The 21,906-nt window shown below is 34.8% G+C and overlaps 1 protein-coding gene and 1 non-coding gene across 8 annotated transcripts in view; one reads left to right on the top strand and one right to left on the bottom strand.

Moving 5' to 3' along the window:
• RALYL (RALY RNA binding protein like) overlaps positions 1-21,906 on the bottom strand; it is a 722,957-nt gene that overhangs the window by 252,138 nt on the left and 448,913 nt on the right. The window lies entirely within an intron of this gene.
• Positions 3,354-3,460, top strand: LOC129043241 (U6 spliceosomal RNA). Its single transcript, XR_008504347.1, has one exon. It is a non-coding gene; the product is annotated as a U6 spliceosomal RNA (small nuclear RNA).

The following is a 21,906-nucleotide window of genomic DNA, read 5'->3' as shown; positions in this document are numbered from 1 at the left end:
CCCAGTGAGATGGACTGTCCAGGGGTGATCTGACAAAACCAACACTAGACTGAAAGTTGTGACTGTGAATCTCAGTTATCTATTACTGTATTACATCATTTCAAAGGGTGGGACTAAGTTTTATTTTTCTATGTGTTTCTTGCAAGACCCATGAACATAACAGGCCTTGATAATCATTGAGTAAATGATTACGAATGAATGAATAAATGGATGGATGGATGGATAGATAGATGGATGGATGGATGGACGTGTTGTTGAACATTTAACCTCAATAGCTTTCCTGCCAATTATCTGACATTTACTAGTAAATTTCTCAGATTCTTGATTGTCTACTTTTTGATTTCTTTATGTTTTGTGATTTTTAAAAAAATCCTTTAATATCCTTCTCTGTCTTATCTGGTTATTTCTGAGCTCCAACTACCCTACTTTGGTCTCACTCCATTATCATCCAAGCTCTAATAACAGTCATCATAAGCAGAATTATGTTGTCATCTTTAAATCTTTCCTCACATCCACTCACCAGAATGACTGTTCTATTTGTACAGTGTCTCAGTAATATATGCCTCTCTATTTAATGCCAACTGTAATTACCCAAGTTTAGATAATAACTTTATAAGTGACCTTGCTACACCAACAAACTGACTCAAAGTATCTTCTCAGCATAATGTTGGAACTTCCACCCAGGCACTCTATACTCTAACCACCTGGATCTACTACCTTTCCACTTTTAAATCACTGTGTCTTTGTCTTTATTACAGCTGTTCTGTTTTAAATAATGCCCCAACTCCCCATCCCCTGATACATACGTACACACACACCAAAGTTTTATTCCTTTAAGACCTTTACCAAAACTCACTCCATGACTGCTTCTCTTTTTCACTCAGGCAGAATTTATTACTTTCTTGTTTTGGGCTCCAACAACAGCATTCATCACTCTATTGAAATAAGCTGAAGGACAATGTGAAATAAGCTTTTAATCCTGTTTGAATCCCTTAAAGCTAGCATAATGACTATTCAGTAAGCATTTCCTGATTATCATATACCTTGACAGACACAGAACCCTATGAAATGAAGTGGTAATTTATAAAACGATTGCCTGCTATTATCACACACCTTTTCATCATCAAAGGAGGTAAGCCATGGAGAAAGAGCCCGCAAACATATGCCTTGGAGGATTAAAAAGAGTAATGAAAAAGAATTTTAAAAGGCTGTTGTCTATATGGCATGATTTTCCTGCACACCACCATGCACTCCTCAGCCTATGTGGGATGCCCATTTTCTTGCTCATTCTCAGAAAAGCACTGCCATCCTCCCTAGGTTATATAACTCCAGGCAAGTTTTCAGATTGAGTCCCTAAACACCAACTCCCACTAAGTTACTTGTTGGACTGACTGGTTCTCAGTGTAGATCAGGAATGGTATAAGATATGTTGGTTACATTCTATCATACCAGAAACAAGGAAGTCATCAGTGATGACCGGGGTCAAGTCTAAAGTTCTCTGGAGCCAATCTGAAGTGGCTGTCATTGACCAAAGTTGGGATTATTCAGGGAAAAAAAAATGTAATGGACTGAGGAGATTAATTTTTAAAAACATGAGTTCATAATGATAGCTGGAAAAATCCTTCAGCAGTCTACTTTAACTGATATTCAAGTACCACCTCATCATTTTGAAAACTGATAGAGAAGCAAGCCTTTATCTTGATTTTCCTATACCCACTGTACTGCAGCATAACTAAATAGTCAATCAGAGAAAGTCTCTCTTCATAGAAAATTATGGCAAATATATTAAGAAGGAGTAAAAGAAAATAACCACTTAAAGTTCTTGACAAAATACTGGATTTAGGGAATGAAAATAATCGTCCATAAAATCCAAAAAGACACTTAAAACAGGTAGCGTGGGTCTCTTGATGGAAGTACTCAACATTACCGATGAAGTATTCCAGCCCATACTCGAACCTGAATATGAACAAGTCTCTAGATTTAGCTCACAGTTTACAGGAAATACAAGAGGCAAGGAGAAAAACAAAAGTAAAAATAAACAGAAGGTCAAAATAAGCAAAAAATCCATGGTCAAATTACCTGTTTTCTTCTGCAAATGAATTAAATGGCAAAACAGAAAAGAGAAAAAGGAACTTCTTCCTTTTGTTTTAAAAATCCATGCCCAGTTTTCACACTTTTACTTAACTTAAATTTACCCTCACAATGTTGCACTTATCACTCAGGAATGTAATCACAGATTACTTAGTTGTCTTTCCTAATTGATATAGCAGAAACAATGTCTTGTTAATTTTGTATTAGCAACCACCACCAGAGTGCCCAGCACACAGCTCATAATAGGTGCTCATTGAATGTTTGCAGAATAAATAAATGAATAAACTCCAAGAGCCATCAACTGGCCCTTTATCCCAATGTTATAATTCATCTTCTTCTTGCTAAATCTGGGAGTATGAAGCAAGAGGACTGCAGTGGAAGAAAGGTGGCACAGAAATGTTTTCATTTGATCTCAGATAAAGGTTTGCAAAGCTTGCTCTTTATGAGTGTTTTCAGTATTTGTTACACATTAGTGCCTCCTGAGAAAATTTTAAAAATACATATGGTTGGTCCCATAACCAGACATTTTGATTTATTTGATTTTGAGTGGAACCCAGAAACAGTATTTTTTGTCACTCCTCAGCTGGCACAAATGTGGGGCCAGGATAAATTGCTCTGTATCATTTTCAATGCCTTTCCATTCCACATGTCTCTCAAACTCTAACCTCCCGTAAATATAGAGTTCTTTGTTATACCTGCAGATTCTAGTGCAGAGCCTGGTTCACTGTTAAATATTTATCTTTGTGTGTGTGCCTGTATACATGTGTGTGCACATGCGTGCTCATTTTTATATGTATATTTTGTTCACATGAATAAATATGAAGGCCCTTTTTCAATAGAGCATCTTCACTATGGTCTCAGAAGTAAGAGACTCAGGTCATGAAGCCAATAACGAGCAAAATAGGCTAGTATTTCAGAGCAATGTAAAAATATGTTATGGTGGTTAGAAATAAACATTAAAGCTGACTCTTCATGCAAGAATAGAGCCAACCTTGGTTGGCAGAATCAAAGAGCTGTTATCTTTGTTTTACTGACAAAACATATACAGATCTAAAAGCATATCAATACCCAAACCATTAGGGGGACTGTTAGTTCTCTATGTGATAAGACCAATCTATATCCAGAAAATACTAGATAAAACAGACAAGTGGTCTAGTATTGTCTTTTATTTTTTGTTGACAGATTTTTTTACTATGATCTTTTATATGATGATATAAGAGAGATGAAAAATAGTTTAGATGGCTTAGTCAAGACTTGTGTTTGTGCTTGCTTTGGCAGCACATATACTAAAACTGAAGTGATACAGAGAAGAGTAGCATGGCCCCTGCGCAAGGATTACATGCAAATTTGTGAAGTGTTCCGTATTTCTCCAGGAGTTGGATTTTGAAAACAATTAATAAAATAGACTTCTAGCTAGCTAATAAAGAAGAAAAACGAGAAGATTCAAATAAACACAATCAGAAATGATAAGGGGATATCACGACTAATGCCACAGAAATACAAACAACCATTAGAGAATACAATAAACAACTCTATGCACATTAACTAGAAAATCTAGAAGAAATGGATAAATTCCTGGACACATACACCCTCCCAAGACTGAAGCAGAAAGAAATTGAATCCCTGACTAGACCAATAATGAGTTCTGAAATTGTGCAGTAATAAGTAGCTATAAACAGAAAAACAGCACAGGACCAGACAAATACTACTAGAGTTACAAAGAAGAGCTGGTACCATTCGTACTGAAATTATTCCAAAAAATTGAAAAGGAGGGACTCCTCCCTAACTCATTCTATAAGGCCAGAATCATCCTGATAAAAAAAGCCTGGTAGAGATACAACAAAAAAAGAAAACTTCAGGCCAATATTGTTGATGAAGATCAATGCAAAAATCCCCCACAAAATACTGGCAAACCAAATCCAGCCACACATCAAAAAGCTTAATCACCACAATCAAAGAGACTTCATGCAAGGTTGGTTCAACATACACAAATAAATAAATGTGATTCATCACATAAACAGGACTAAAGACAAAAACAACATGATTATCTCAACAGATGCAGAAAAAGCCTTCAATAAGATTCAACATCCCTTCATGTTAAAAACTCTCAGTAAACTAGGTATTGAAGGAACATACCTCAAAATAATAAGAGTCATATATGACAAACCCGCAGCTGATATCATACTCAACAGACAAAAGCTGGAAGCATTCCCCTTGAAAACTGGCACAAGACAAGGATGTCCTCTTTCACCACTTTTATTCAACATAGTATTCGAAGTTCTGGACAGGGGAATCAGGCAAGAGAAAGAAATAAAGGCATTCAAGTAGAAAGAGAGGAAGTCAAACCATCCCTGTTTGTAGATGACACAATCCTATATCTAGAAAACCCCATCATCTCACCCTAAAAGCTTCTTAAGCTGATAAGCAACTTCAGCAAAGTCTCATATACAAAATCAATATTCAAAAATCACTAGCATTCAGATACACCAACAACCATCAAGCCAAGAGCCTAATCAGGAATGAATTCCCATTCACAATTGCCACAAAAATAATAAAATACCTAGGAATACAGCTAAGCAGGGAAGTGAAAGATCTCTATAAGGAGAATCACAAACCTAAAAGACATCAGAGATCACACAAACAAATGGAAACACATTCCATGCTCATGGATAGGAAGAATCAATATCATGAAAATAGCCATACTGTCCAAGGGAATTTATAGATTCAATGCTATTCTCATTAAACTAACACTGATATTCTTCACAGAACTGGAAAAAACCTATTTTAAAATTCATATAGAACCAAAAAAGAACCTGAACAGTCAAGGCAATCCAAAGCGGAAAAAAAAAAAAAAAAAAGCTAGAGGCATCACACTCACGCTACCTGACTTCAAACTACGCTATGGGGCTAGAGTAACCAAAGCAGCATGGTGCTGGTACAAAGACACAAAGACCAATGGAACATAATAGAGAACCCAGAAATAAGTCCACACACCTACGACAATCTGATTTTTGACAAACCTGACCAAAACAAGCAATGGGGAAAGGATTCCCTATTTAATAAACGGTGCTAAGATAACTGACTAGCCATATGCAGAAGACTGAAACTGGACCCCTTCCGTACACCATATACAAAAATCAATTCAGGATGGATGAAAGACCTAAATGTAAAACCCCAAACTATAAAATCCCCAGAAGAAAACCTAGGCAATAGCATTCAGGACACAGGCACAGCAAAGATTTCATGATGAAGATGCCAAAAGCAATTGCAACAAAAGCAAAAATTGAAAAATGGGAGCTAATTAAACTAAAGAGCTTCTGCACAGCGAAGGAAACTATCATCAGAGTGAATGGACAGCCTAGAGAATGGCAGAACATTTTTGCAATCTACCCATCGGACACAGGTCTAATATCCAGCTTCTACAAGGAACATAAACAATTTTACAATTAAAAAAACAACCCCATTAAAAAGTGGGCAAAGGACATGAACAGACACTTCTCAAAAGAAGACATGCATGCAGCCAACAAACATGAAAAAAAGCTCAACGTCACTGATCATTACAGAAATGTAAATAAAGCCACAGTGAGATACCATCACGCACCAGTCAGAATGGCTATTATTAAAAAGTCAAAAAACAACAGATGCTGGTGAGGTTGTGGAGAAAAAGGAACACTTTTGTTGGTGGGAGTGTAAATTAGTTCAACCATTGTGGAAGACAGTGTGGCAATTCCTCAAAGACCTAGAGGCAGCATTCTCTCCAGCAATCTCATTACTGGGTATAATACATAAAGGAATATAAATCATTCTATTATAAAGATACATGCACACGTATGTTCACTGCAGCACTTTTCACAATAGCAAAGTCATGGAATCAACCCAAATGCCCACTGATTATAGACTGGATAAAGAAAATATAGTACATATATACCATAGAATAGTATGCAGCCAGAAAAAAGAACAAGATCATGTCCTTTGCAGTGACATGGATGGAGCTGGAATCCATTATCCTTGGCAAACTAACACAGGAACAGAAAACCAAACACCACATATTCTCACTTATTAGTGGGAGCTGTACAATGAAAACACATGGATACAGGGAGGAGAGCAACCCACACTTGAGCCTGTTGGGGGGTGGGAGGAGGGAGAGCATCAGTAAGAATAGCTAGTGGATGCTGTGCTTAATCTGTAGGTGATGGGATGATCTGTGCAGCTAATCACCATGGCACACGTTTAACTATGTAATAAACCTGCATATCCTGCACATGCATCCCTGAACTTAAAAGTTCAAAATCCAAAAAGTAAATAAAAATTATATATGCATTTTATATACTATTTTAAATAAATATGTAGTAATAGATTAATTGTGGATGCCTATATATGATCAAAAACTATATTAAAATACATCTCCATAATTGGATCCAAAAAGATTTCTTTTTTTATTTTGAAAAGTTTCAAATATATACAAAAGTCAAGAGATTGGTATAATGATTACCACGTGTTCAACATCCAGTTTAAACAATTACAAGCTCAGACAGCCTTGTTTCACCTACTTTCCAACCTCGGATTATTTTGAACCAAATCTCAGACATTATCATAAGCCTCTCATCATGTGTATGTAAAGAATAAGATTTCTTTGTTTAAACAAAATTAAAATACTATATCACATCTAAAAACATTAAAATGATGTCTTAATTTCATAAAATCGTTATTAGTTAAATTACCTTGATTGTTCTCAAAATATTTTTCTTTATATGTTGTTCAAATACAGATCCAAATAAGATCTATAAACTGATCAAGGACCTAAAGCATATATTAGTGTGAATGTGTGGTAGAGTGCAAGAAGGGAAGTTTTCAGAAGCAAGGTAGGAAACGAAAGCACATTCCTTCCATGAAGCCCATGATAAGCTAGGTGGAAGAGTTTGAGCATTATCCTGAGAGCCGTGAGAATCCATTGAAATACTTTAAAGATTGAGACATGAGCATATTTAAGAGACAAATAAATTGAATGAATATTAAGGGAGCTAGAAAAGAGGTCACATGTTGAATAGCTTTCAAACATTTTTGTGTATTGACTTTATTTTTCTGTGAGAACTAAATTTGGAGGTCTTTAAAGATTATGAGAAAAGCTACCTTAAATCTGGACAACTGTAAGAAGTATGGGACCACAAGGAAAAAAAAAACAGTAACAAAAATGTGACCATGACTAAGTAGAGCTGGCTCCAGCTCAAAGAAATGTGAAAAGGGGTTTTGCATAATTCCTTCTACACTGCCAGGCCAGTTTATCTGGGAAGAAAAAAGGCAAGAAGAAGAAATAAATGACCATACCCTTAGGTGGAGCTTCCTTATCAAAAAATATATGTAATGAAAGAAAACTATGTCAAAAAACTATTGCCATAAATTAAAGACATGCCTATATCAAAATAATTCAGAGAATCTAGAAAGTAAACATGGATTAAATTCAATCAAAAAGAATGGAGATATTGTTACAATAATAAAAAGCACATTTGATTTGAAAGCCTAGTCACTAAGATAGTACTATACATACTGTATAATCAACAATAAAGATTTGTTATCCAAAATTTATACAGCAAAATTGGAAGAGAATGAAATAGCAGAATGGAATTGATTTATCAGAGGAGTGGGTGACTTTGACTCATATATCTTACTCTATTCTATGGTATATCAAACAGGGCAAAAATAGTAATAATTTATGGTCCCTCTATATATTAATAATAATGTGGGCCGGGCGCGGTGGCTCTTGTCTGTAATCTCAGCACTTTGGGAGGCCGAGGTGGGCGGATCACGAGGTCAGGAGATCAAGACCATCCTGGCTAACACGGTGAAACCCCGTCTCTACTAAAAATACAAAAAATTAGCTGGGCATGGTGGCGGGCGCCTGTAGTCCCAGCTACTCAGGAGGCTGAGGCAGGAGAATGGCATGAACCCAGGAGGCGGAGCTTGCAGTGAGCCCAGATCGCACCACTGCACTTCAGCCTAGGCGACAGAGGAAGACTCTGTCTCAAAAAATTAAATAAATAAATAAAATAAAAAAATAATAATAATGTAAGACATTTTATATGTATATTAATATACTAAATTCTACATCCTGAAAATAGAATACAAACTTTCTTTCCAAATTCTCTTGGGAATATATTCAAAATTTGTTCTATATGAAGTCTCAATAGTCTCAATATAACTTCAGTGAATTCCACATTTACACATAATATATAACTTGCTTTTTGATAACAATATCAAAGTGGAAGTTAAATTTTAAAATTAGAATCCTCCTCAAAAGATATCTTTAAGTTGAAAAGCTTAAAACTGGGGAAAAGCAAAAAAATTGAAGAATATCTAAATATAATAGTTAAAAAACATGAAAAACCACAATCTATGAAATATGGAAATAAAATATAAACTCTATGAAATGATTCACTGTAAGAAAGTTTATTGTCTTAAATGCTACATGCTGAAATAGGAAAATATAAATTAAATGAATTATTAAATTTAAAAAGCAAAATAAATACCTCTAATGAGACAGAGGGGGAAAAGTTAACCAAGATAAAAGCAGAAATTAATGACATTTAGAAGGTACAAATAGAGTAAAGCTAATACAATTCAAGGATATGGTTATGTGAAAGAACTGATAACATAAACTACTTAATAAACTAATTAGGACACAAAAAGAGAAATAAAAAAGTAATATAAATGAGATATATCATTATTGAGAAAATTCAAATAACTCTCAATTCTCAACTTTATGTACATAAATTTGAAAATTTAGAACAAATATCTTTTCTTCAAAAGGGTTATTATATCCAAACAGGCCAACTGTAGTAGAATAAATTGAGAAAACTGTAAAGTGCCATGCCTATATCACTTCAAATGTAACCACCTACCAAACATTCGTGGAATAGATACTTCTACTATTCTTCAAAGTGTTATTCTATTATTCTCTCCCTATTGGTAACCATTGTAAATCAGAATAATATACTTAAACCTCTATTTCTTGTCCTATTCATATAGACGGTATTTACTGATTTCTAACTTTATCTTTTAATGATATTAGTAATCCTACTCTCTTTCACTCCTTTTCACCTTCAACTTCAAAATATTGGTTATCTATAATTTTAAATTTTGATTAATATGGAGGTCATATGCATTCATTTATAGCCTTGTAGTCACAAATCTTCCAAATTTCAACAGGTTGAATATAAAAGGCAAAAGCAATACATGATATTCATATCATTGTGACTAGGTAAAGCCACATGATCATATTTCCTTTCTAGCAGTTTGCCTTGAGCCTCCACCCACTCCTAGTCCCCTATCACATATTTTATAGCCTTTCTTTTATTTTCTTGTATTTGCTGCCTCTCTGTCAAGTTCTTCTGATGTCTTAAGCTTATTATTAAACTGCTTAGGTCCCCTTTAAGGAAGAGCCTGCCTCAGCAGCTTTTAGTGCTGCAACAATCTACCTTTCTTTATCAAACAGCCTTTTCTGATTGCCTCCCATTGACCAAAGGCACACTCTTCAGGGGTGGCCCTCATCTGATGTCTGATCCAGGGAGGGGTACAATGGCTCTCTTACATTTGGCCTAATGGGGAACACCGCAGACAGACCCTATCAACTCCAGAACTTCCTCTGGGTCAGCTTAAGCTGTAGATCAACAGCTTAAGGTGTTGATGCCACATCACAGTTCCACTTCTCTCTCTGCCTGATGCTGCTTCCCCACACCCCTTTTTAAAAGGTGTTGATCTCCACACAGTTTCTAATAAACATTCTACAATCTTATTTCCATCTCAGTGTCTGTTTCCTGGAGAACCCACTCTGCAACAATGCTGTTTTAGTCTAACTAGCTCCTTGGTCAGTAACCTGGAAATATGCCATTAAACATTATGCCTATATAGCCTGAAACCACTAGCACTGAAGAAAAATCTATCCCACTTGAAGTAAGCTGTCTTCCCTGGAAACAAGTCAGAGTCAACTTAGCAATGCTCCTTTCAGTTTTTTTTTTTTTTTTTTTTTTCTATTAGAGAGCCCTTGTGTTTTCACGGCAGCCATATCCAGCTGCAAACTGACACAAAAGGCAAAAGAAGAATTTGGCTTAATATGAGACTGAGATGTAGTTCCCTCCTTTTTCCCTACCCCAATTCCTCTTTCAATACGTCCCCTCTTCTCTCAACACCATATCTGATAAATTCTAGCCACAGACTATCAACCTGGGTTTTTCCTTTACTTCACTTTTCCTTATTAATATCTTTTTATAAGTGTAAGGGTCATATAAGAAGAGGCGTCATCTCCAAGCAGAGAGACCATCAGCTCTGGATTGTCAGTTTTCCACTCAGGCTATCTGTCTATCCATCATCTTACACAAACTGTTGGAACCGCGTTCTATGGGATCACTAGTACTGATGACTCAGTTGTTCCTCAGCACACTTACTGCTGTTTCTAAAACTACATAGTTTATCCACAATTTCCTATGCATACACCTTTCTAATTTTAAGAGGGAGATATAATTCATAAATTTAAAAAGATGTATCAACTGAAGAATGATGAAGTTCATAAATTTGGAAAGGAGGGCTTTACTTTTCATAAAGGTTGCAGCCTGCAGCGTAGCCATTCTGAGAGGCTGGGAAGTGTAACCTCCATTCAGAAGCCAGAAACATACTTTTTGAGGGTCAGAAGAATATGACAGGGATTTATGTTGAATAGACTGGCCAAATATACATATTCAATAAACTATAGGAAGAGTCATGAATATTTATAAATAGAGAAATGTGGGCATGTGCAGTTGAGTTTCATGTCTCTCTATGGGACCCATGTTCCAAAAATGGGTTAGCATAATTCGAGGATACAGTTTTCAGCCTTGTGGTGTCAAAAGGTGAAGCAAGGGACGTGAAAACTTTCATTGCACATGGGAGATGGTGTCCAACCTCCCATCCTGTCACTGCTGGGAACTCAACTTCCTAGCTTTCCCTGAGATCCCCTTGACCAAGACAGAATCCATTCAGTCAGTTGGCAGGCTTAGGATTTCATTTTTATTTCTCATAGGTCTACTTAATAAAGTAAAAGAACAGCAATCTATATCAAATGGTGAACTCTCTCCTGAAATCCTCCCTCCTCCAGCCCACTGATTGACTTGGTGGAATCTACCCCAATCAGGGCTGACAGCTCTGTAGCCCTGTTGCAACATCTCATCTAGAGCTAGGTCCACAATTTCCTGGATCTCCCATCTTCTTTCTGATTTATCCCCCCAGTTTTAGAGAAGACTTCTCAAGTGGCCTCTTTGCCCTTCTATTAGAATGTTCTTTCTCTGATCTGTTTTTTCACTCGACTTTCTTCCACCAAAGTTTTATCTTGTAGAAATCTATTGAAGGTATTCATCTGCAGATGGATGCTTTCCTATTCTCTTTGAACTTGCTAATATATATCTAGAAAGCCCCTTTACTAATGCACTGTTTGAAGAGAAAGGTATGCACATGAGTGCTTTCTGTCAGCCCCAACAAGAAATATTCTAAAAAACCGTAACCAGTTTCAGTTGAGAGTAAGACTTGGATTCTGAGAAGGAAGAGAAGCTTTCTTTTAACTGCAATTCTATTGAGTTGTGGAAATTTTTACTTTGAAAGCATATTCCTTTGTTTTTAGTAAAAGAAAACTAATTTGATAAATGGACAAATACAAAACAAGCAACTACTACATACCAGACACAGTTCCGGATGGTTTTTAAAGGGTACAAGAGATGGAGAAAAATCCAATACCTATTATTATGCAATTTGAAAAGGAAATTGCCATTGCAACAGAACAGCAATTTCTGGATTTGTTACTATACACTAGATCTGTGGAAGCCTACAGATTTTTGGTCTGCTTTAAAAAGTGAAATAAAAACAATCTTTACAGTGTCAGCAGCTCAAATTTCTTATACTCATGTAATGTGGGCTTTGAAATAATTTTTTATCATTATATAAAATCTGAACCATCTGCTTAAAGTGAGCTCATTTTGCCTCATAAAACATTTTTTCCATTGTCCCATGTGTTTTAGCATGATTCCAGCTATAAAATTATAATAATCATAATCTAACAAAATAGAAAATTTCCAGGCTGCTTTGGATATTTAATGGGAAAATAGCCAGTTGATTTATCTCATATGGCTTCTTAAACCCAATGCATTTTAAAATATATTTTTTTCTCATTTTATATACATTTCAAGTATATTTATCTCAGATAGATAATGCTTTAACTTTAACAATTACACTAATTATCAAGAAATCTACACTCAATTTTGGGTAACTTGGTATGTTTGTATTAACTTTTCAAGTATGATAATAAAATGTTGGACCTGGAAGAGGTGGTGAAACAAATAAAGGCACTTAACACTTTGTGAATGCTCACTGTTTACCAAACATCATGAACCTGGATTCTGAAACTCTGGTTTTCTTGTTATAAAATCAGAATACAAATATCTCATCTCTTAAGGTGTGAATGAGGACTGAGTGTGCCTAACTCATAGTCAGTAATCAGTCAGGGATATCATTTCTCTTTATATTTCCATCTTTATGGATTAATTTAAGTGAGTCTGGTCATATTCCTATAAGTAGAAAACCCTATTTCAAGAAGACAACTATTTTTCAAGGTTGCCAAAAGAGTTGCTGATCAATAGTTGTTAATCAAAGGAGAACCTCAATAATATGAGAAAGGGACTTGTCCTGGGGCTTGCAGAATCAGCTCTACAAAGACACATGGTATAACTAAAAGGAAATTGAGCTGTGCCCTCAATCGGGGTGAAAACCAGTCTTGTACTTTTATAATCGGTTACACTGCAAGTATGTCCTCTTGCTTATAAAAACAAAACAAAACAAACAAAAAATAACTGACTTTGGTTATGAACTTACCCTCTATATCCTTCTGTAACTGCGAGAAAGATGCAAATTATGAAATTCATTTCGAGTAGGTAGCATCATTCTCAGCTGTGGTGAGATATATGCCATAAGGTATTAACCATTGCTGGTTCTCCATAATGCATAAGATCTTAAAAGTAACTAAACAAGATTGCTGATTCAGGGGATCCTACTGTTAATTTCTGAAACATACTTCCAGCAATTGAGACAAATTGTCATCTCTAAGCTGAAATTCAGCTTATTCACAATCTATTTCTTCATTCTATTTATCAAGTTATATTTATTGAGGATGTACAGTATGGCAGACACTGTGGTATATATTGCAGTAAAAAGACCCCAAACACTTCCCCACTACATCGAAACAAAAAATCCATTTGACAAGGGATTAATCATCAGAATATAAGGAGCTCAAAGGACTCCATAGGAAAAAAAAATCTAATAATCCTTGGCCATGGTGCATGTCTGTAATTCTGGCACTTTGGGAGGCCAAGGCTGGTGGATCACTTGAGGTCAGGAGTTCGAGACCAGCCTGGCCAACATGGCGAAACCCCATCTCTACTAAAAATACAACAATTAGCTGGGCATGGTGATATGCACCTGTAGTCCCAACTACTTGGGAGGCTGAGGCAGGAGAATCACTTGAACCTGGAAGGCAGCAGTTACAGTGAGCCGAGATTGCACCACTGCACTCCAGCTTGGGCAACAGAGGGAGACTCTGCCTCAAAAAAACAAAAAAACAAAACAAAACAAGACAAAACCAAAAAAGAAATCCCTAATAATCTGATTTAAAAAGGGGCAAAAGATCTGAATAGACGTTTCTCAAAAGAAGACATACAAATGGGAAACAGCATATGAAAAGGTGCTCCACATCATTGATCTTCAGAGAAATGCAAATCAAAACTACAATGAGATATTGTCTCACTCCAGTCAAAATGACTTTTACCCAAAAGCTAGGCAATAACGAATCCCGGTGAGGTTGTAGCAGAAAGGAAAACTTCGTACACTGTTGGTGAGAATATAAATTAGAACAACCCACTATGAAGAACAGTTTGGAGGTTCCTCAAAAAACTGAAAATAGACCTACCATATGATCCAGCAATCCCACTGCTAGGTATATACACCCAAAAAGAAAGGAAATTGGTATATTGAAGAGATATCTGTATTCTCTTGTTTACTGCAGCACTATTCACAATAGCCAAGATTTGGAAGCAGCTGAAGTGCCCATAAACAGATGAATGAATAAAGAAAATGTGGTACATACACACAATGAAGTACAATTTAGCCACAAATAAAAATGAGATCCTGTTTTTGCAACAACATAGATGGAACTTGAGGTCATTATGTTAAGTGACATAAGCCAGGCACAGAAAGATAAACGTTGCATGTCCTCACTTATTTGTGGAGCTAAATATGAAAACAATTGAACTCCTGGAGATATAAAGTAGAAGGATAGTTACCAGAGGCAGGGAAAGAGCAGTGGTGGTAGGAAGTGGGGATGATTAATGAGTACAGAAAATAGTTAGAATGAATAAGAGCTAGTATTTGGTAACACAACAGGATGACTACAGTCAACAATAATTTATTGTACATTTAAAAATAAGTAACAGAATAATTGGATTGTTTGTAATACAATAAAATGATAAATGCTTGAGTGGATGGATATCCCATTTACCCTGATGTGATTATTACACATCATATGTCTGTATAAAAATATCTCATGTACCATATCTATATGTGGTACATTATATATATATATATATATATATATATATATATATATATATGACATGAGATATACGTATACGTTGGTGGTGGTGGTTTGTTTTGTTTTAATTTTATATATGTACATGTTGGTGATGGTGGCTTGTTTTGTTTTAATTTTTGTGGATACACATATACACTATATATATGTAACATATGTATATATTTTTGTGGATATCTACTATGTGTGTATATATATATGTGTGTGTGTGTTTATATATACATACACTATGTATCCACAAAAATTAAAACAAAACAAACCACCACCACCACCAAAAAAACAAAATATAAACCCTGTTCTCAATGGGCTTACCTTTTAGAGAGGCAGACAGAGAATAAGTGAAATAAATAAGTATAAAATAAGGTATGTTAGAAGGTATAGGTTCTATGGAGAATATTAAAGTAAAAATACTTTATATCAGAGAATATTAAGATTAAAAAAGTTAAAATATTTTTACTTTAATATTCTCCATAGAACTTACACATTCTAACACACCTTATTTTATGGAGGTATGTTAGAAGGTCTGTTTTATGGAGGTATGTTAGGAGGTATGTTTTATGGAGGAATGGGGAAAAGTAAGATGTGTGGTAAAGGGGCTTTTGCTGTTTAAATTTGATTAATCAGAGATCTCTACTAGAAGATGACATTTTGGCAAAGACCTGAAGGAAGGAAGGAAGCCATTGGGAAATGAGAGGGAAAAGTATACCAAATAGAGGGACTGGAAATTGCAAAGGCCCTATGAGAGAAAGGCGCTTAATATGCTTCAGGAAAGCAAGGAAGCTACTGACTGTGGCTGAAACAGAATGAGTAAAAGAAAGGTAGGAGGTGAGGTCCAGAATGTGTGTGTGTGCGCGTGCATTGCATGCATAGCTCTATGCGCCATGCAGGTGCTTTTTGCCCTCATCCTCAGCTTGTCTACATTTATGTAGAGATAAATATGTTGATATTTTCTTAGAACTCTTTTGACTAGAAATAACCTATTTTGTTGAATATTGGTTTTTTAAAAAGTGGCATATAATTTAAAGCAGCTGAAGAAGAGTAGTTTTATTAATCAATCTTACCCAGGGAAAATTCTTTCTAAAGAAAGCATGTGTACAGCATGCAAAAATTTCTAATATTATACTCTGGTACCCACTCTCAAGTTTCATATCCCATTCATTTGTTTGTTGTTTTTAGCATTGGACTAACTGGTATACACAGTGAGATTTATGCAAGTATCCTAGAGACATTAACTTGAATAGATGTCCAAGTTCTCTATTTTTCTTTAAGCATTTAAAGTAGAAACCACATTTCTAGTTTTCCAGTAAATTGATGCAATGTCTGAATCTTGATTAAATAATCCTGGTTTCTTAGTGTGGTCTAGAGTGACCATAAAATTTATCATCCAAATGAGACATTTCGGAAGAGGACAAATGCTGAGCCAGATAGGCAACAATCAGAACTGTCCCAGACAACCAGAATACATGGGCCCCAGAGATAGATTGGACAAGAGTTTTGGTGGTAAGCAGACCAAGAATTGAATCATAGCCTTACCTCTTACTCCCTTTATGGACTTAAACATATTATACAGCCTGTTTTAGATTCATAATGTGGGGTTATAAAACCTAACTCACTGTTGTTTACAAGGATTTATTCAGATGAAAAAACACACATGTCTAATACAGAGCCATTTTAAAAATGGGATCTAAGCAAAGATAGGGACATAGGAATAAATATGTTCAATTGTTGTAAAAGTTATTGAAAGGGAATTGCTATAATACTTTCCTGGGTGAAGTTACTCTAATGCCATAGCAGCATAGAACTATCATTACTCAGTGAGTATCAAAGAGACTATCAGGTGTTCTGAACATCCTGTGGCATAAATAATAGTGCAATCATTTAACTAAAATCATACCAATTGAAGCGATGGAATCATCAAATATAGTATCTATTACGCTTACTATTAGAACAGCAAACCTTATAATAGAGATAATTTCTAAGTTTTTAGGTATCAGACTGATTGATTTAAAATGCTGTTTGATAACAAAAGTTTCTTTGGAAGAAGAGATTTACATTCTTACCCTCCTCTTACAATTATAGTCCAGTGCTGTGCCTACTTGTAGAAACACATTTGACAGCAAATTGTCTTACACTTGAGATTCCTATGTGTAATCACAGGGGACTGGAATCCTTATGAGACATTTTAGGCCTTTGGATTTAATAATATGTTCAATTTTCATGTCAAATAAAAATATGAGGATTCTGGCAAAAGATTCTAAGATCTTTACTATGCAAAGACTTGTAGAAATATTCTCATTTTCTCAGATTCAAGATATTTGGACTTTTTTTCTACTCTTTTAAATTATCCTAATCCAACTGATCTGCTCTTTTCTTTCCCAGGCTTTACCTGCAGAATCTGACATCCTGTTCCTTTCCAACAATTGGCTCAATACATTACCTACTTTGCTCCAAATCTAATTCAATAATTATCTTTATTTCCTCAACTTTCTCTCAAAAGTCTATTTCTCTTAAGTTTTTTTCATATAACACTTTTTATGAAATTGTCATAATTTTTGATAGGCACCTTAACTTTTGTCAATTTCCATAGTCTGTAAAGTATACCAAATGACATATTTATGTATTCTGTTACTTATTTTTGACACTTCAAACTTTTCAAGATGAAATAAATTCAAATGCTGTGTTTATTCTATGGAAAACATTTGCCTCTATCTCTAAATTTAATTGCTGCCGAAACCTGGATGTTGAAGTAAATTTCTGTGTTTCAGCAAATTTCCCTATTTGTCTCATAATTAGGATTGAATTTAGTCATAAGTATTTTATCTTCACTGCTTGTGCCTAGAAATAAGTAATCTAATATTGTGGTTCCATACGAGTTATTAATTATAGTATAAATATTAACTATATTAATATTAACTGTATTATTAATAGTTATGGCATTTATATCATGCTATCCTTATTGCCAGGCATTGGTCTAAATAAATTTTAGAATTTTAAAGATTAACATAGTCTATAACCTGAAGGGATTTATAGAAGAGTTTTGGTGACAACATACGCAATCCTTATATGAACCTCAGAAATGAGTGAATATGATTAATTAATAAGCTTTTTATAAAAATAACACAAAGAGAGGGAGTTCTTGAGAATAAGATATCACTGTGAGAGATTAATTCAACAAATATTTACTCGATGAATGAGCATCATGTGGTGTTATGCTTAAAGGGATGATAGATAAATAAGACTATAATTTTCCCTCCAGAAGAACCAACTCCAAAGGATTTGGTGAGAAAATCTTCTCAGATAGGTAGATGGAACCACCATGTGTTCCCTGTATTACTTTTGTTAAGATATTATAGTATTATTAAAAATGTTATATATACGTATATATACACAGTACACATACATATTCATAATTCAACTTAATGAATATAAATTCAAATAATGTATTAATAATTTTATCAAAATGCTTAAGACATCCTTTTTATGATTATAAAACATGAGAATTAAATATTTTCCTCTTTTGAAATTTATACATTTAAATATTTTAATAAGATGTATAATGATTTATTCCATGCGTAGTAATGTGAATATACTCTAAAGTTTTAGATTTTTCTTATGTTAATAGTTCACCATGTGTGAAAAATGTTTAGCATGGCCAGAGAAAATTAATCAGAATCACTGGACAAAAGATTATCTTCAGCAAACTAATTCTAGCCTTGCAGTGAAAAGCAACCCTCTGGCACCACCTATTGACTGCATTGCTTTACTTTCTAATCAAAGCACATGCAAATTAGTACTGAATGAATAAAACATAAACTTTTCTTCCTCATTTTTTGTTTATGATGGGGAGCTTGAGCCATGGATGCTGACAGCAGTTAATGAATTAAGATAAACTGGCAAATTTATGTGGCACCCGTGGAATCTGATGTTTTCTAATTGCTAATGAAAACTTGCTTTAATGTGTCTGCAGGAGTCTACCTCCACAGGTGATATACTGGAATGTTTAATCAGAGACCAAAATGATATTTGCCAGAATTAAGAGGCAATGTCGTGTGTGTGTGTGTGTGTGTGTGTGTGTGTGGGCGTGTGTGTGTGCATGTGCGCACATGTTTAAGCATTTAAACTCGGCTGGAGAGTCCCTAACACAATATTCTGTGGTACTAACTTTAAACCTGGACATCGAAAAGACAGCTATGCAAAGAGCACCCATTAGCTACCACTGTATAGGGAAATACTTTGATACGGACCATTTAATGTAATCCTTCCCCAAATTACAGATGAGCAAATTAGGTACAAAACGATTAAGCACCTTGCACTAACTCACATCTTCCAGGATTTTCATTCAAATGTCACTTTTTCAGTAAGCTCTTTCATAGCTGTCTTGCCTAAAATTCTGAACATCTCTCCAGCACTCCTTATCCTTCTTTCCTGTTTAATAATGATCACCATAATATACTGTGTCTTTTACTTACATATCATGTTTCTTGTGTATCTCCCTCCATGGAATGTAAGCTTCATGACACCAGGAGTTTTGTCAGTTCTCTTCAAGGGAAAGGTACTAGAGATAATAAATTGAGTCCACAAAGACCTATCATTCTCTCACGTTAGAAGATTCTTTTGTGAGTTCCAAAACTGCATATTCTGGGTTCTATTTCATTGTAGGTTAACTTAATAAAATCTATTTATGAATTGCAACATTACATTGTACAAAGAACACAAGGTGTGAAGTCATGTAGATAGATTTGAATACCACCTTCTCCAATTTCTATCCTCAGGCATGTTTATTCATTCCTTACAAATACACATCACCCTCTTACTTCTCTGACCTTTCATCTTACTCTTCTTTTCCATATTCACCTGCACATCCATAGTCCACCCCAGCTCCCCTCATTTCTGTTCCGCAAACATTCCAGACATGTTTATACCTCAAGACCACCATGCTGTTTCCTCTGCCTGAAATGCATCCCCATCCAATATCCCACTGAACAACTTTCTAATCCTTTTCAAGGCTTTGTTTAATATAACTTTTTCATTAACATCTTCTCTGTTCACCTCCAGATCTTAAAGACCTATAGGCTTGGAAAACAAGGTTGGTGGTCTGAGCTTGAATCTCCCCATTGATCCTTCTCCAAAAAAACTATAAAACCAACAACGGGAACAAACAAAACCACAGATGATTCACACATCCAGGAGCACTAGGAAGTATTTCCATTGCCTGTGTGTGTGGAGAATGAAGGAGAGGAACCTTAAGAACTAAAAAAGAGTAGGATTCTAGATGAATTAGATAAAACACAAACAAAATCATCATCAAAGTGAGAAAGTTTAATACAAATACCAAAATGCTGAACACAGGTCAGAACTTGGTGGTTCCTAATACTGGGTTTAGTGAAAGTGAGTGGTGCCAGAAGTGGCAACAGCAGAGAGTTATTGACAGTAGATGGAAGGGGGAAGTCAGATGTATAAAGTTGGACAGGAAAGAAACAAAGAAAACAAACGAAAGGGAATAAAACACTCCAATCCCTCCACTCACAACACTGCAATCAAAACACCATTCATAAAAGAAATTACACAGATTTGGGCTGAACTGAAAGAAGTGGGCACTCTCAATTTATGAAGAGTATAGCCATAGAAAAAAATCAGACCACATCCACACACAACTATTTTGAAAAATCACTAAAATTGAATTGACGCATTTCAGCTGATGAAAATTCTTCCCATAAAACCAACCAAAGAACTGAAGAGACCTATAATACAATCCCCCAAACTAAAGTAAATATCGTCAAATGAGCATTTGGAAATTTTTTGAAAGTATGCTGAATTAGAAAGATAAACACTGAAAGCAGCAAAGGACAAAAACAGGAAGAAATAAAATGAGAATCAATTGAACCCAAGAAAGAAATAAAAAAATTAAATATCAGAATTGAAAAGTAAGTTACAAAATGACCAAAAATATGAATTCAAATGACAATTTTATAAAGGGTATTGAATAAAGAGAAAAACAACCAGGGTAATGTAAATGACATTTTTATTTAAAAAAAATGAAAGAAAAAGGGTCAGAGAGAAGATGCTTGAAATGGAAGCTAAGTAAAGGATGTCCAAGATTTGCATATCTGGAGCCTTTCACTAAGAAAACCAAAACCATGAAAGAGAACCAATATTTAAAACTATAGGTCAAGGAAACTTTCCAGAAAACAAAAGAAGACTTGAATCTGCATCTTGAAAGGATGTATTAAGGAAAATTGAACTGGTGTGAGCAATTCCAAACCATACTCAAGTAAAACTATTAGACTTAAAAAAACATAAAGTATCCTCAGGGTCTCCAGGAAATGAAATGACAAGGTACAAAAGCATGAGAATAGACAGGCAATCAGACCTCTCAAAAATAAAAAGAAAACCAACATGAAGCAGAATTTTCAAGAAATTTAGAAATTCTGACATCAGCTAAGTCCTTGAAGTGTGAAAGGAATAGAAAAAAGTTTTGAACGTGCAAAACACACACTTATGTGCCCTTTCAAAGGAATCTGCTAGAGGATGAGCTTCATCCAACCAAGTCTAACAAAGGACTGAGTGTATTTCATATTTTTACTAGCAGACCTAAGACAAAGAACTGAGACTACAAAGTCTTAATCTTGGGTAAAGAATAATATGTAAACATAATATAGTCTCACAAAAATAAAACTTAAAAAAGAAAACATGGAAAAGGAGAAAGGAAAGTAGAATCATTTCATTAACTATTGTCCATGTCTTAGATAGGATTTGAAAGATACCAATTAAAATTGACAGAAGAGATTGTAAAAGTTTTAAAATGGAGGAAACAAAAACAGAAAAATTAAGATTACTATGTAAAATATTAAACCAAAAATAACCACTAGAGCTAGAATGGAAATCTTCATATAGTATAAATATATAGTATAAACAAGTTAAAATGTAGTATAAACAAGTTAAACAATATAAACAACAACAAAAACACAACATAGTGGGGGGAAAACACAGTAAAAATAAGATAACATAATATACTCAGTAATTACAACATAAGATAACATGACAATTGAGACCCAACATATTAGTCACATCCTAAATGTGATTAGGATGTATTCATTTAATAATAATAAAAAAATTTCAATTTGGCTTATAAAGCAAAACTGAATTCTATGCTATACACA

The sequence above is a fragment of the Pongo pygmaeus genome, chromosome 7 (genome assembly GCF_028885625.2).
Source record: "Pongo pygmaeus isolate AG05252 chromosome 7, NHGRI_mPonPyg2-v2.0_pri, whole genome shotgun sequence".
NCBI lineage: Eukaryota > Metazoa > Chordata > Mammalia > Primates > Hominidae > Pongo > Pongo pygmaeus.
Note: the sequence above shows the minus strand (reverse complement) of the source record. Positions and strands in the feature narration are given on the sequence as shown.